Source organism: Colobus angolensis, unplaced genomic scaffold (genome assembly GCF_000951035.1).
Source record: "Colobus angolensis palliatus isolate OR3802 unplaced genomic scaffold, Cang.pa_1.0 Scaffold28, whole genome shotgun sequence".
Taxonomy (NCBI): Eukaryota; Metazoa; Chordata; class Mammalia; order Primates; family Cercopithecidae; genus Colobus; species Colobus angolensis.
This window is the reverse complement of record NW_012116043.1, coordinates 734,878-751,156: the sequence shown is the minus strand read 5'-3', so window position 1 is coordinate 751,156 and position 16,279 is coordinate 734,878.

Here is a 16,279-nt window from a genome sequence, read left to right as displayed (position 1 = left end):
TAGAGATGGGGTTTCACCATGTTGACCAGGCTGGCCTTGAACTCCTGACCTCAAGTGATCCCTCTGGCTTGGCCTCCCAAAGGGCTGGGATTACAGGTGTGAGCCACCATGCCAGGCAAATATAATTACGTTTGACCTCACAAATGTACTTGCAAATATATGGTGATCTTTAGACATTTGTTACATAGCGGGAGACACTCGGGAAAGCAGGTATGGTGCCTGCATTGACTGACGTTGAAACCTAAGCGAAGTGACAGGCAGCAAAGAGTTACCCCATAATAAATGAGTGGTCTTGCAATAAGTCTGTTGTGAGATAATGTCAGTGGAGGTCCCTGTAGAATTATGCAGGCCAGTGTGGGACAGGGCAGAAGAAGGAGGGGAGAGACAGCCAGAGATTGGGTTTGGCATCATCTCTCAGAGGCGGGGAGAGACCCAGTCCAGGCCCACATGCTCAGCCATCTTAGTTTATTGAAAAATGGGAAAAAAGTGTACAAACAATTGTATTATACTTTAAATGCTTCCAGTAAAAAAATTTTTATTTCTGATAGGTGCATGCAAGCATAACTGTCTTTCAAAATATTAACAAATACGTTTTTCTGTGGCGGTGGGTCAGTTAGAAACCTGCATCTCATGTGTGTTCTTCCTACTTTCTCTCTGCCCACTCCATAATTGGCTGTGGATCTTAAATGGCATGACTGAGCCTCAGACTGGGTGATTTCAACAGTATAGATGCCATTTTTTTTTTAATGAAATGAACTTGAGTACAGAAGGAGAAATTCCTTGTAAAACCAAAATGGTACTATCATCTACCAGAGAATTAAGGCTGCAAAGATACAATGTTCCTCTGTACATCTGTTCATGATTGACTTATAGATTAGGAAATACAGCCAGGTGAGGTGGCTCACACCTGTAATCCCAGGCAGATCACGTGAGGTCAGGAGTTCGAGACCAGCCTGACCAACATGGTGAAAACCTGTCTCTATTAAAAATAAAAAATTAGCTGGGTGTGGTGGCGGGCGCCTGTAATCCCAGCTACTTGGGAGGCTGAGGCATGAGAATCTCTTGACCCTGGGAGGCAGAGGTTGCACTGAGCCGAGATCACGCCACTGAACTCTAGCCAGAATGACAGAGTGAGACTCCGTCTCAAAAAAAAAGAAACAAAGCAAAACAGTAATAACAACAACAAAAAACAAAAGATTAGGAAATAGAGACTGAGTCTCTTTTTTATTAAAATCAGCACGGGTGAATGGGAATAAATAATCATAATATTATCTCTTTGCTTTGCACCATTATCCAACTCGGTGGGCAGTTTCAGGAATGCCCCTGGAACCTATTAACAGTGAATTATTTATCTTAACAGTTGCTATGAAGTGTATTCCAGCTGTTGCTCCATGAAGGACATCTCGTGGATTTTGAATTTTGCTGAAGGCCCTCATAAGAAACAAAATTCATCATCAAATGAAAGAGATTTTTTTCCCCTAATTTTCAAATATAAAGACAGAGTCACACACAGAGCTCTTCCACAGGGAAAGCCAAAATTCCAATCTTAGCTACAAGTTTGCAAGATAGCGCTCTTATTTGCCACTGTGTTCTGTGCAATATTTAGTCTAATGTGGAAACAGAAGTGGTAGATTCTGCCACCACAATGGCAGACACCCCGAGTTTCAATCATATGTTAGGATTCATCGCTTTAAACAGAAGAAATCTCAGGCGAGGTCCCTCCAGTACCAGTCCGCCTCCCTTTATTTCTAAAATGCAGTGTATGAACATGCACATTTTAATATTAACCAAAGGAAAACTTTACTAGAAAGTCAAAATAATGAAACCTTCAAAAGAAATGAATGTATATACTTTGGATTTCTTTTTTTTTTTTTTTTTTTTGCCACTTTCCACCTCAAAACGTATCCATTCAGTCTGTCACTTCCTCAATACCCCTCTCTGCCATTCCAAAGATAAAAGCTCCATAATGGAAAAACTGACTTGAAATAATATGTTCAATAACTGTTAGTAGATTGACCAAATTCAGATGTCAGTTTCCATTTTAATGGGAGCTTTTTGGGAACATAAGGGGGACTGTGTTGGTGGAAGTTTTGGGAACAGTCACAATTATGGTAATGAGAAATATGGTCCGGATAGTGCTATATTTCCTAACAACTTCAGTTAAAAGCAACCATCTGAAGTTCTTCGTTTTAATACTTATGTTCCATCTTTTTTTTGGTACCATCTCAGGAGATGGAAGTTGAAGTTGATATGCCCCTTCAGATGTCAAGATCTTTTTAACCAAACAATGTTTTCCTAAGACTCTCACACCTTCCTCATCCTCTGTTCAGCTGGCGAGTAGCGGGAGGGGGAGAGAGGGAACCACATGAGATGACAAAGCTTCTTAATTTCCATGGGCATTTTCTGCTCTGAGAACAAAGGCATATCTGCCTGAGAAGGTCAGAGTAACACTCAGCTTCCACCCACATCCGTAGAAACACGTGCACACTATTCCACATAGAACCAAACATCAGCCAATGAGGATGTTTAAAAAGCTGAATCTCCCCAGCACTTTGGGAGGCTGAGGCGGGCGGATCACCTGAGGTTGGGAGTTCGAGACCAGCCTGACCACCATGGAGAAACCCCGTCTCTACTAAAAATACAAAATTAGCTGGGCATGATGGCACATGCCTGTAATCCCAGCTACTCAGGAGGCTGAGGCAGGAGAATGGTTTGAACCCGGGGGGCGGATGTTGCGGTGAGCTGAGATTGCGCCATTGCACTCCAGCCTGGGCGACAAGAGTTAAACTCTGTCTCAAAAAAAAAAAAAAAAGGGCTGACACTCTAGCGGAATACAGTGAAATTCCTAAATGCTGTGTTGATTAGCTCTGTGTGGGCAGGCATGGATCTTAAGTTGTCTTCCACAGAATTCTATTTAGGAATGTGGAGCTGTAGACACATGAACACAGACAGAACTCTTCTCCAGATGAATAATACATGCACTTAAGACCCTGTATAAATACACAAGAATGGCAGTTACTTAAATTTCTGATATATTGAGGAAATAAAAAGTTAATACCAATTTGCGTTACCAGAGCCTTGGCTATTGCTAGTTCTGGGAAAAAAAAAAAAAAAGATAACAAGAGTGGAGCGATGAGATGATAAATTGCACTTTCAACCACTGCAAAGCATTGAATGCGACTTCTCCTGGCTGCTCTACAGTTACCTATTCACCTAGCAAATACGTATCCAGAATTTGCAAAGTACACTGTTAGCCCCATGCTTTAGATGAGTTGGATGCATTTGCATCAGATCAATAGGTTGATGAGGGACTCTCTGACTTTGCCCAGTGGTTGCTGTGATGAATGTCAGCCTTGTTTCCTGTAGCCAAGCCCCGTCCTCTGATCCTCTGACCATCTCCAGCCGGGGCTCCTTGCCTGCCCTTTCAGCTTCCCTAGGTCTAGGCTTCCTCTGAGCCCCTCGTTCTCTCCTCCCAGGTCTAAACCTCAGTCTGAACATCAAGGCTCTGATGCCACACAGGGACCACATAGACACCCACTGGCTGGACACTGCCCCTCAACTCCTCCTGCTGGGACTCCCTTCGTTCCTGTCCTGTCCCCAGGGGTCTGGTCTCTGGGTCCTGTCTGCCCAAATACAGCTTCCCCCACCACCAGTCAAGACAAGCAGAAAAGAAGAGATTAGGCAACTCTATTTTGTTTTCCAATCTGTGGTGAGCAGTCACTTGTTGCTACTTCATTCTTAACGTATGTCCTAGTTGGAATTCTCCCCAAAGCAGACACTGACACAGGGACTTAGGTTGAGGTGAAAGTGGATCCAAGAATCACAAGTGAGAGAATGGGGGAGGTGAGATGGGGGAAGAGAAAGTCAACAGGCATGTGTCAAAGGGTGTTTCTTCCTGTGTTGCTGGGGCCCACATTCCACCGGGAACCTTCTAAGGTGTGCCTCAGAAAAGACCCTCTGTGGGAAAGGGACACTGGGCCGTCTCTCCAGGACTCCTCCCTCCCTTTGGCTGAGAGTTGCTTTGGGCAGCATTTCCAAGCTACCTTGCACCAGGCTGAGCATCTTCTGCAAGGCTGGAGAAAGCTCCCAGGCAAAGATGTAAAAGGATCCAGGAAGCTTCCAGAGTGCAAAGAAACTGCCCTCCATGGCTCTGGATGGATTCGAAACTCCACAGCTCTGGATGGATTCGAAAGTGGGCTTAGCAGCTGTGGGACAGGGCACTGGCGATAACTGTGGCAGCACAAATTCCCGTCTCACACCTGCCGTTGCTTCTGCCAGAAATGTTCTTCCTTCTCATCTGGAAGAGCCTCCCCTTTGACTGCAGGCATCTGCTCAAATGTCCCCTCCCAGTGACATCTTCTCTAACCATCCTATTGAAAATAATATGCCTTAAATCCCAGAAAAACGTCCCATCCTTTCTCCTCATCTTGTAAGTGATACACATGTGATAGATGTGTGTGTGTGTGTGTGTATGTGTTATCACTACCTCTCCAGCAATGTTAGTTCCGAGGGGGCAGGAACGAAACACACAAAGATTCCTCTACTTGTAGGATTTCTATTCTGAGAACTGGCTAAAGGGAGAACAGAAACAAAGGAGAAGTGACTCAGGTGCCTTGTTATAAAGAGATGCGTACTGTGGAGCAAAGGAAAGAGCAGAATAAGGCGATCGAGAGTGCGTGCAGGCTGTGGCTTCAATTTTAAACCATGCAGTGAGGATAAACCAGGGGACATGTGACTTTTTTTTTTTTTTTGATGGAGTTTCACTCTTGTTACCCAGAGTGGAGTGCAGTAGTGCGATCTCAGCTCACTCAACCTCCGTCTTATGGATTCAAGCAATTCTTCTGCCTCAGCCTCCTGAGTAGCTGGGATTACAGGTACCCACCACCATGCCCAGCTAATTTTTGTATTTTTAGTAGAGACAGGGTTTCACTATGTTGGCCAGGCTGGTCTCGAACGCCTGAGCTCAGGTGATCCACCCACCTCGGCCTCCCAAAGATTTGGGATTCCAGGCGTGAGCCGCGGCACCCAGCCAGATGTGACTTCTGAGAAATAACTTGAAGTTGTTGAGCTTGACCAAGTGCCTGGCAGAGAGAATGGGCACGGCCCAGGCCCTGAGTGGGGAGCAGGCCCAGTATGTTCCCAGAAAGACCAGGCTGGGAAGTCAGTGTGGGGAGAACACAGTTGAGAAGAGCATAGGAGGAGAAATGCTCAAAAAGGCCTGGAAGGAGATCACGTGTAGTTTTGAAATATTTTAAAAGAGATACAGTCTCTCAGTCTCTCAGGATCCATCAGGAACTCAAGCAGATGCTGACTTCTGGGCCTGCCCATGTCCACTTTCCAAATCTGCAGTCTTTGCATCCAGCAAATACTGTGTTTTTGAATCTGAGATGCAAAACCTGGGGTACAGAGGACTGACTATAAGATGACACTGAGTTTTGCTCTGAGTGTAATGGGATGGCACTGCCTCATGTTGCAGGAGGGGCCCACCAGCTGCTGCCACACCCTTGAGTGTGCATGGGGTCATGGAGGATGTAGTGTTAATTCTATCTGTCAATTTGACTGGGCTCAGGGGTACCCAGATAGCTGGTAAACATTATTTCTGGGTGTGTCTGGAGGATGTTTCTGGAAGACATTAGTATTTGATTTGCCAGGCTGAGTGTAAAGGATTTACCCTCACCAATGTGGGTGAACATCATCTAATCTTTGGAAAGCCTAAATAAATTTAAAATAGCAGAGGAAGGGTGAGTTCTCCGTCTCTCTTTTTCAGCTGGGACATCCATCTTCTCCTGCGCTGGGACGTCAGAGTTCCTGGTTTTTGGGCTTTCAGACTTCTGGACTCTGGAATACAACAGAGCTCTCCTGGTTCTCAGACCTTCAGACCCGACTAAATCACAGCATCTGCTTTCTTCACTCTTCAGCTCACAGATCATGGGACTTCTCAGCCTCCATAATCCTGTGAGCTAATCCTCATGATAAATCTCCTCTGATGCATCCAGGCCTGTCTGTTCTGCTTCTCTGGAGGACCCTGACTAATCGAGGGGTCAAGGGTAGAAGCAGGGAGACCATCATGGGTACACTGCAGAATCCAGGGGAAAGGCCATGGTGGATGAGAACCGGGAGTAGCAGGGCGGCGGTGAGAAGTGGGTCAGAATCTGTGTACATCTGAAGGAGATGGCAAGAAGATTTCCTGACAGATTGGATACGGTATGAGAGAAAGAAATGGGGCAAAAGTGAGTTAGAGACTTTGACCTGGAAGGACAGAGATGACATCAACTGAGATGGACTGGCTGCCAGGGACACCAGATTGACTGTGGTTAGAGTGGGAAGGGGCCAGTGCTTTTAACTCTGCCTCTGCAGGGATCCCCAGTTCTACTCTGGCACCCCAGTGGTCCATGGCTGAGGAACATCATAAGAAAACACCTTTGGCATGACCATTAGTGTGTGAGTGGCTGACACCTTCAGGAGGGGACGTGCTGGGGCTCCTTCCAGCAACCTCTCCAGGAACAGACTTTGCAGGACCTGAGATGGTACCATGGAGGTTGTCAAGGGTAGCAGATGTTCGGGTTTCATTCTGCAGCTGTGTGCCGCCAAAACCAATGGGTTACCCAGCACACAGGTCCCCAGATGGCCTCCGCTCACATTCCAAAGCCCAGTAATGTCATGTGATATCAAAGCAATAAGTTATTAATTATATCTCAATTTATAAACCTTAAATGGGCTTTAAATCTTCCCTTATATATAATAAGATACTAAAATCATCAAAGATAGATTGCAAATTAGTCCACATGTCTCTATTTCCACTGCCAGCTTCCTATTCCTCACTGAATTAGTCCATTCTCACATTGCTATAAAGAACTACTGAGACTGGGTAATTTACAAATAAAAGAGGTTTAATTGACTCACAGCTCTGCAGGCTGTACAGAAAGCAAGGCTGAGGAGGCCTCGAGAAACTTACAATCATGGTGGAAGGTGAAGGGAAGCAGGCACATCTTACATGGTCAGAGAAGGAGGAAGAGAGTGAAGGGGGTACATACTTTTAAATAACCAGATTTCCTGAGAACTCACTCACTATCATAAGAACAGCAAGAAGGAAATCCACCCTCATGACCCAATCACCTCCCACCAGGCCCCTTCTCCAACACTGGGAATTACAACTTAACATGAGATTTGGGCAGGGACACAGATCCAAACCACATCACACACATGATCTACCCTTTCCTGGATGTTTATCACAATTTCCTAGTATGTCTCTATGATGCTCTTTCAGCCCTAGGCCAGAAAGATCCTTTTAAAGATTCAGTTCTATCATGACACTCTGTCTCTTCAGAGTTTTCAATTCTATCTCATTACACTTAGAATTTAAATATGTCTCTCTCTCTCTCTCTCTCTCTCTCTCTCTCTGTCTCTGTCTCTCAAGAATGGTTGAAGAGGCTCTGTGTGGTATGACCCCAGCTCATGCACCTTCATCTCATGGTCCTTTCTCTTCCTCCCTGTGCAACAGCCACCCTGGTGTCCATCACTGGCTATAAAACAACTTCTTTCTTTCAAAAAAGGGAATTTAGTTTTGGGGCACCTCCGTCTAATAAAGCCTAAGAATCTAACTCAATACTCAGAGGTTAATGACTGATTAACTTTCTTGATCAACACTGGCTAAAAAGCAACATTTGAAGAGAAAGTTTGTTTTTGGCCATCTTGGAAAGACACAGGTGGGTCACAGGTGGGATGGCGGTGGCAGCTGCCAGCTCACCTGGCACTAGGAGCCACTGAGCTGTGACGCTCCTGAGCCATTCATCACTCGTGGCAGTAGGACTTTAATATTGATTAAGCAGTGGGCACGGGGGAAGGATAAAAGAAACTCTTGCCACTTCGTCTTGGTGTTCGTCTTTTCTCCAAACGTCAGGACAGGGGAGCATCTGCTGCCAAGACATGAGTTATAAGCAGATGAAGAAACTCACTTTAAGGGCCAATTCTCTTCTTTTTCCTCTCCACCTATGCTATAAAACCCAATATATCATCTGCTTAGTAAACCACAAGTAAACTCTTAATTGTTTAAAGGATCATAGACAGGGCCCCCTGTTACACACACCATGGCCAGGAAAAATTTCCAACACTTGTCACCTCCCATCTGCTGGGTTTATTAACATGAGGAGCACCATATAATGTTCAGCAACAGCCTCATCCTTTTCTGTTTTGTCCTCTGCCAAGGCAGAAAGCTAAAGAAACTCTTTAGGTACTTGGTTTTGCATTCGTTATTCAATGATTTTGTCAATTGACAAATATCTAACAAACATCGATTAGCTAACAGACACTAAGAATAAAGCAAGTGTGGTGCTTGCATTCATGGAGCTTAATTATTGTGAGGAACATATGAAGAGAATTAGTATTTTTAATATATCATCATATATATTTTGAAATATAAATATATAACATATATAACAATAAATAAATATATATATATATATAATTTTGAAATAAAGTCTTGCTCATCACCCAAGCTGGAGTGCAGTGATGCAGTATTGGCTGACTGCACCCTCTGTCTCCAGAGTTCAAGTGATTCATGTGCCTCAGCCTTCTCAGTAGCTGGGACTATAGGTATGCACACCATGCCCAGGTAATTTTTCTGTATTTTTAATAGAGATGTGGTTTCACCATGTTGCCCAGACTGGTCTTGAATTCCTAGGCTCGAGTGATCTGCCTGCGTCAGCCTCCCAAGGTGCTGGGATTACAGGCATGACCCACTGCACTTGGCCATATTTTTAATATTTTAATCTGAACGCTTTAGAATATAGAAAAAACATAAAGAGGAAGAGATATGAATTTGAGTGGGTATATTTCATTGGACGAGTAAAACCTCATTGTTTCAGGTCAGTGGACATCACACCTATCATCGCAGATTGCTTGATCAAAGTGGCACCCCAACACTTATTTAAGTGTTTCTATCGGTCAAATGCAGTAGTTCATACCTGTAATCCCAATATTTTGGGAGTCAAGTTAGAAGAATCACTTGAGGCCAGGAATTTGAGACCAGCCTGGGCAATGTAACAAGACCCCGTCTCTTAAAAAAAAAAAAAGCAAAATTAGCTAGGCAAGGTGGTTCATGCCAATAGCCCCAGCTACTCTGTAGGCTGAGGTGGGAGGATTGCTTGAGCCCAGAAGTTCAAGTTCAAGGCTGCAGTGAGTTGTGATTATACTACTGCACTCCAGCCTGGGTGACAGAGTAAGGCCCTGTCTCAATAAATAAATAGATAAATAAATACTTCTATCTTTTGGGTTGCAGAGTCCCTTCTTTGTCCTATGGAAGGAATAGAAGATAATTCATGGGGCAAAGATGCATTCTTGAGGATAATAGCCTGTGATAGAGCACAAGATGCAGGCTGCAAAGGACATGCAGGTGGAATCTGAGACCCTGAGAGTCCACCACCCCTCCCCCACTAGCTGGCTCCCCATTGGTCGGGTGGAGAAGTGAGGTGAGGTATGTGACAAACACTTCTCCACCATAACACCATGTCCAGATTCCTGATTTTGATAATTGCATTGTGATTAGGAAGTGCATATACTTGTGCTTAAGAATATACACTGGCATTTTTACAGGGTAAAGGGGAGTGCTGTGTGCAACTTACTCTCACTGGTTCATAGAAAATTGCATACATGTGTATGTGCACACACATATCTCCATGGAGAGAGAAATGTAGGTACGGTAGTGAGTAGAGGAAGTATTTGAAGATCTGAAGGTTGTATGGGTACATATTGAATTATCTTTCAGAAGCCCAAAATGTTCAGTAACAGCAGTTAAGTTTATGTAATGTTTAGTAGGACTGTGTGTGTGTGTGTGTATGTGTGTGTGTGTGTGTGTACATGCATAGACATGTGTGCACATCTGTGTGTTGTGTGCTTGTAAAAATCAAGAGACTGAATATTGTAACTAGGGTGAGCAAAGTTTGTTTAAATGGAGGTGACCCATGTTGATATTCTAGACATAAAAAAGAATGGATGATGAGAATTCAGCCATGAAGAATTTGTAGAATTTAGCACCCAATAATTTGTAATCTCTAAGAATCTCTGGCTGTTTGGAGAAGTAAACTTGGAATCTGTAGGTCATAGAACTGAAAGTGTTAGCCACATGCCTCCAGATGTTTGAGGGCAGGAAGGACTGGATGTTTTCTCTGGAAAGTAAAAAGTTTCTCTTCAAAGTTTCCTTCTTTAAATCATAAGTGTTAGAATTAATAACTTCTCTTAGAAACTAACTTTCTTCAAGCCTCTATATTTTATAGTAATAACTCTTTGTTGAAACTTAAGCAGCCATTATGTCTAATTGAATGAGCATATTATGTATCTTTGTACTTTAACCTCAGTATTTGTTCTAGTTTGCTCAGGCATGTCTGAAAGTGCCCAGGCATATTCCAGCCCATAGCTTATGTCCCTTCCTTATTCGGAAATGTTATTACTCCTATAAGCCTTCTTGTAAGCAACTTCCTCTTTTTCTTTGTTCCCCACTGTCTTTACCTATCTAGGAAACTTTTAGATTGTTAGCCAATCAGATGTAGCATAGACTGTGAGGTCCAACTTCAGCCAATGGAGATAAGATACAGCAGTAGGGGCCTCATGCGTAAGGGATAAATATTCCTGTCTCCCTTTGTTTGGAGTGCTGTCATGGTAGGAGTGAAGACGGGTAGCGCCCTTTCTGCCAAAAGTAAAATTGCCTTGCTAAGAAAACTTTTCGTCTGAATGCTGGTTCTTCCTTGTAGCACCGAAGAATGAGCAGTTAATTCTAACGTTTTCCCATCAAATGGAGACCTGCATGGCTTCTGGTTTAGCTTAAGGGGTGCTGTCTCCTCAAGCATGCAAGCAGGAACCAGTGTTTCCATCGTTTCTCTCCATCGTCCCCATATCCTCCTAGTCCACATGGTGCTGCTGGTGTGTTGTGGGCCTACTTCTGCACTCCAACACTTCCTCTGCCCCCTTGCATGACTGCTGAAAGCAGCTCCTACTTGCTTTCCTGTACTTCCATTTCACCTTCTTTCAACTCCTCCAAACCCCTGGCAGAAAGCCATGTGTAAGACACTAATCTAATCATATTGCTCCTCTGATTATTCCCATATAACATTTTCCCACCATTTTAAGAGTAATTCCAAATATCCTACTGTATCTGAAGCCCAGCCTGACCTCTGGGCACTCATTGTCCACATCCCATATCCCAGCTAGCTGTGAGCGGGTATGTTGTTGTTCTTACACAGACAGTGTCTGCTACTTATCTCAGTGTTCACCTCTTAGCTTTGGTTCTTCCAGAAACAAACCCTGAGGCACAGGTTCAAGTGAAGAGTGTTTATTTGAGAAGTTCAGGAAAGACTGGACAAGAAGTGGGAACCTGGTAGAATAAGAGAAAGAGATGCCAGAGGGTGCTCTCTCTGGCCAGCAACCACAGGGATCACCAGATCTTTGGGTGAGGAAGTGTCAGGAAAAATTGCAGCAGACTTGTCTCAGAATTTTTCCGTCTGAGGTATGAAGGACCTGGGGTACTTATACTCCACCCACTAAGAGTCATTCATGAAGGGCTGCTCCTGGGGACAGGTTACTCTTCTTCAGATGTCCCATCCACCCAACAGTCAGACAGTTGACTTTTTCACAGTTGTGGGTAGGAGGGGGAGATGTAAGGCACAGAAGCACACGTATGAGAAGTTACAAGTTCATGGTAGAGTGGAAGATTCACACGGACAGTTTCAAAAGCTATAGATAGGGTGGCCCGCTGGGAATGTCTGATATATCTTCTGCCCCCTCTTTCTCAAGACCCACCTTCAGCTCCTTTGCTTGGCCTATTTCTTACTGTCTTTTGTGCCTCATTTTGTATGTTAACTCCTGAAGGCAGACTTCTCTGGCCTCCAGCAACCTGGCTTGGCTGCCACTGCTGCAATGTCCCAAGTACTCACTGCTGTCTCTCCCTCATGGCCCTGACTGCACTGCATTGTGACTGTCTGTGAATGTGGTGGTGTTTCCACCAGACTACATACCGACTGAGGGCTGAGGCTGCCAGATTCGCGTAGACACTTAAATATGAATTTCACACAAGCAGTGAATATATTTTTAGTTTAAAGCATGCCCTGTGTATATTCTATAAATGTGGCATCTATTGACAATCTTGTGGCATCTGACAGAAAAGAGGTGCTAATTTTAATGAATGGCTAAACAGAAGATTCAAAGCAGCTATAGCTAATGTAACTGAAAACAGACATACATCTGATCCTAGGGCAAGCCTCTGTTACCCCTGTGAAGCCTGCTCAACTATCATTTTTTTTTTTGCAGAGTGACAAGACATTTAATGTGCACTAACTTCAGGAAACACACTGGCTATCTGTCAGGTGCCATAATCCTCTATCAGGGCATTTAAATGGAACCTGTACAGCAGCCAAGGCAATGAAGCTGCAAAAAGCTTATGGGATGAGGAGCCTGAGATCTAAACATCCACATGTTTCATGACCTTTTGTATTAAATCGTTTATGGGAACGACTGTGTTGCTAAATTTAACAGAGTGTAACAATAGTCAGTAGTCTCACAATGATTATTTCCCTCCTCACTTGGTTGGTTAAAAGTTTGCCATGCGGACAGATCACCTGAGGTCAGGAGTTTGAGACCAGCTTGACCAACATGGAGAAACCCCATCTCTACTAAAAACACAAAATTAGCCATGTGCGTTGGCACACACCTGTAATCCCAGCTACTTGGGAGGCTGAGGCAGGAGAATAGCTTCAACCCAAGAGGCAGAGGTTGCCGTGAGCTGAGATCAAGCCGTTGCACTCCAGCCTGGGCAACAAGAGTGAAACTCCATCTCAAATAATAATAATAATAATAATAATAATAAAAATTTGCCATGATACCCTGTCAAAGATAAGGGATTCCTTTTATTAGGAGAAAGTTCACGAGAGTATCTGGTGCAGGCTCCTGCTTTGACAGAACACAATAGAGGACACAGAGGTGGAGGAAATTAAACAAACACGGACAACGTGAGACCAGAAAATGAACTGTTTCCACTGCCTGGTCATTCATTAGGGAATTGACTTCATCCCCAAGCCTGAAGTCATTTCACTCATCTCGCATCTTCCCAGTCTCTCTCACACACAGACACACTCTATGCCACAGTCTCTTGCCAAGGAGTTACAAATCCCATTTGGCTTCCCATTAAGTTGGCCATGAAGACAACTTAAATTCACAAATTGCTACTCACCTAGAGTCATTTTTTAAAAATAAATTTTATTTATTTTTGCTCCCCAATTATGTATTTATACATGTATTTAATTACTTTATTTTTATTTTAATAAAACTTTTTTTTTGAGATAAGGTCCCTCTGTCACCCAGACTGGAGTCCAGTGGCACAATTATTCTCACTGCAGCCTCAACCTCTTGGGATCAAGCAATTCTCCTACCACAGTCTCCTGAGTAGCTGGGACTACAGGCATGTGCCACCATACCTGGGTAATTTTTTTTTTTTTTTTTTTAATGAGACAGAGTCTCGCTGTCACCAGGCTGGAGTGCAATGGCATGATCTTGGCTCACTGCAACCTCCAACTCCCTGGTTCAAGCGATTCTCCTGCCTCAGCCTCCTGAGTAGCTAGGATTACAGGTATGTGCCACCACGCTCAGCTATTTTTTTTTTTTTCAGTAGAGATGAGGTTTTGCCATGTTGGCCAGGATGGTCTTGATCTCCTGACCTCATGATCCACCTGCCTCAGCCTCCCAAAGTGTTGGGATTACAGGCGTGAGCCACCTCTCCTCACCCTTACCTGGGTAATTTTTAAAAATGCTTTGTAGAGATGTGGTCTCACCATGTTGTCCAGCCTGGTCTCAAAGTCCTGGACTCAAGCAATCCCCCTCCCCGTGGCCTCTCAAAGTTCTGGGACCACAGGCATGAGCCACTGTGCATGGCCAACTATTCACAGCAAAATTGAGTGGAAGGTACAGAGATTTCCCATAACCCTCCTACCCCCGCACAGGTACAGCCTCCCTCAGTCTCAGCATCCCTAACCAGAGTAGTCTACTTGTTACAATGGATAAGCTTATATTAACAAGTCATTATGACCCAATGTCCATAACTGACATTAGGGTTCACTCCTGGTGGTGTCCATTCTGTGGGTTTGGACAAAGGTATAATGACGTGTAGCCACCAGTGTGGTATCATGCAGAGTACTTTCACCCTCTGTGCACTGCCTATTCATTTCTCTCCCTAGTTTTTACTGCATCCAAAGATGGACAAGACGTAGCCATATTTTCTCACTTTTGGAGAAAATCCTGGGACCTAAAAGTGAAATCCCGCAATTTTTGAATCGCTCGAGCCCCTCCTGTGCTCACAGCAGTCCCTATGACATCCTACCTGACACCCAGCTCCTGTTCAATCCCCACTTCCTTGGCCCAGCCCACTCTGGCCAGTTCAGCTCTCAGGGAACCCCCACTGCCCCTGTTTTCCAAACTACCCCATGCACCAGACATGGGGAATTTATCCCAGATTCTCATCACCACGAATGACACCTATCATATCAGTCATTGCACAGACACTGCCTCATATATATTTATACATCTACTTAGTTATGTATGTCATATTTCAAAAGATTATGATGATTTAAAAATAATATCCAAATAACAGGCTTTGTCTGTAGAGTTTAATTTGGACAGAACAATTGGAGAGGATAATTACCAGGAGTGTTTCTGTTAAGATCTAGACTAAGGGTTTTCCTTTTTTTTTTTTTTTTTTGACTTAATCCAACCTTATTCTATGGGGAATCCTTATTCTATGGGAAAACTGAGCCCAAGGGAGGTGACATCTCAAGTGGCTACAGAGGTAGTGAATATCAGAGCTTGAGTTTAAATCCAGGATGTGGGGCATTCTAAAAACATGTTCTTAAGAAGCATTTGGGTGAAAGGATAACTTGTGGAGTGCTGAGACTTTCCCTGATACAACATAAGGCTCCAAAAACTGTGAACATGTCCCAGAATTTAGAAAAGGGAGAAGCCAGTGGTTTGCAGTGAGCCTTCCTCAGGTATACTTATGGTGCCTATAGGCTAAATCAATACCAATATCTCTTCATCTCTTTTCAGGAATATCCTTGACTCTTTTCACTTATTTGTTAAGTACCTGGTTTTTTTGTTTGTTTGTTTGTTTTATTTATTGAGACAGAGTTTTGCTCTTGTTGCCCAGGCTGGAGTACAATGGCATGATCTCAGTTCACAGCAACCTCTGCCTCCCAGGTTCAAGCAGTTCCGCTGCCTCGGTCTCCCAAGTAGCTGGGATTACAGGTACCCACCACTACGCCTGGCTAATTTTTGTATTTTAGTAGAGACAGATTTTCTCCATGTTGGTCAGGCTGGTCTCAAACTTCCAACCTCAGGTGATGCAACGACCTCAGCCTCCCAAAGTGCTGGGATTACAGGCATGAGCCACCACACCCGGCCCATTAAGTACCTTCTTTTACTCATTTTACTGGAAAGATTCTGTGGTACAACTCTGCCTTTTAATGGGCAAGTAATATACTTATTTTTCTTCAACTGCTCAAGGCCAAGCATCCCTAAAGAAATAGAAGCAGATAGCAATGCTTGCAGTTCTGGAATTTCAGAATGCCTCACAGACCTGCATCCTCCTAAATGCTGCTTTGGCTTCCTACAACTTTAAGCCTAAACTCATTCCTTCATGAGGCAAAGTACCAGGTATCATGATTACATAATAATCTTGATTGAAATAGTAACAAACACACATGAAAACACTGTATATTAGTTAGGGTTCCCTAAAGGGACAGAACTCATAGGATAGATATATATATGAAGGGGAGTTTATTAAGGAGCATTGACTCACACGCTATCACAAGGTGAGGTCCCACAATAGGCCGTCTGCAAGCTGAGAAGCCAGGAAGCCAGACCGAGTCCCAAAACCTCAAAAGCAGGGAAGCCAACAGTGCAGCCTTCAGTCTGTGGCCAAAGGCCCGAGAGCCCCTGACAAACCACCGGTGTAAGTCCAAGAGTCCAGAAGCTGAAGAACTTGGAGTCTGATATTCGAGGGCAGGAAGCATCCAGCATGGGAGAAAGATGGAGGCTGGAAGACTCAGCAAGTCAAGTCCTTCGAACTGCTTCCACCTGCTGCAGTCTAGCCACACCGGCAGCTGATTGGATGGTGCCCATCCACATTGAGGCTGGGTCTGCCTCTCCCAGTCCACTGACTCAAATGTCAATCTCTTTTGGCAACACACTCACAGATACACCCAGGAACAATACTTTGCATCCTTCAGTCCAATCAAGTTCACAC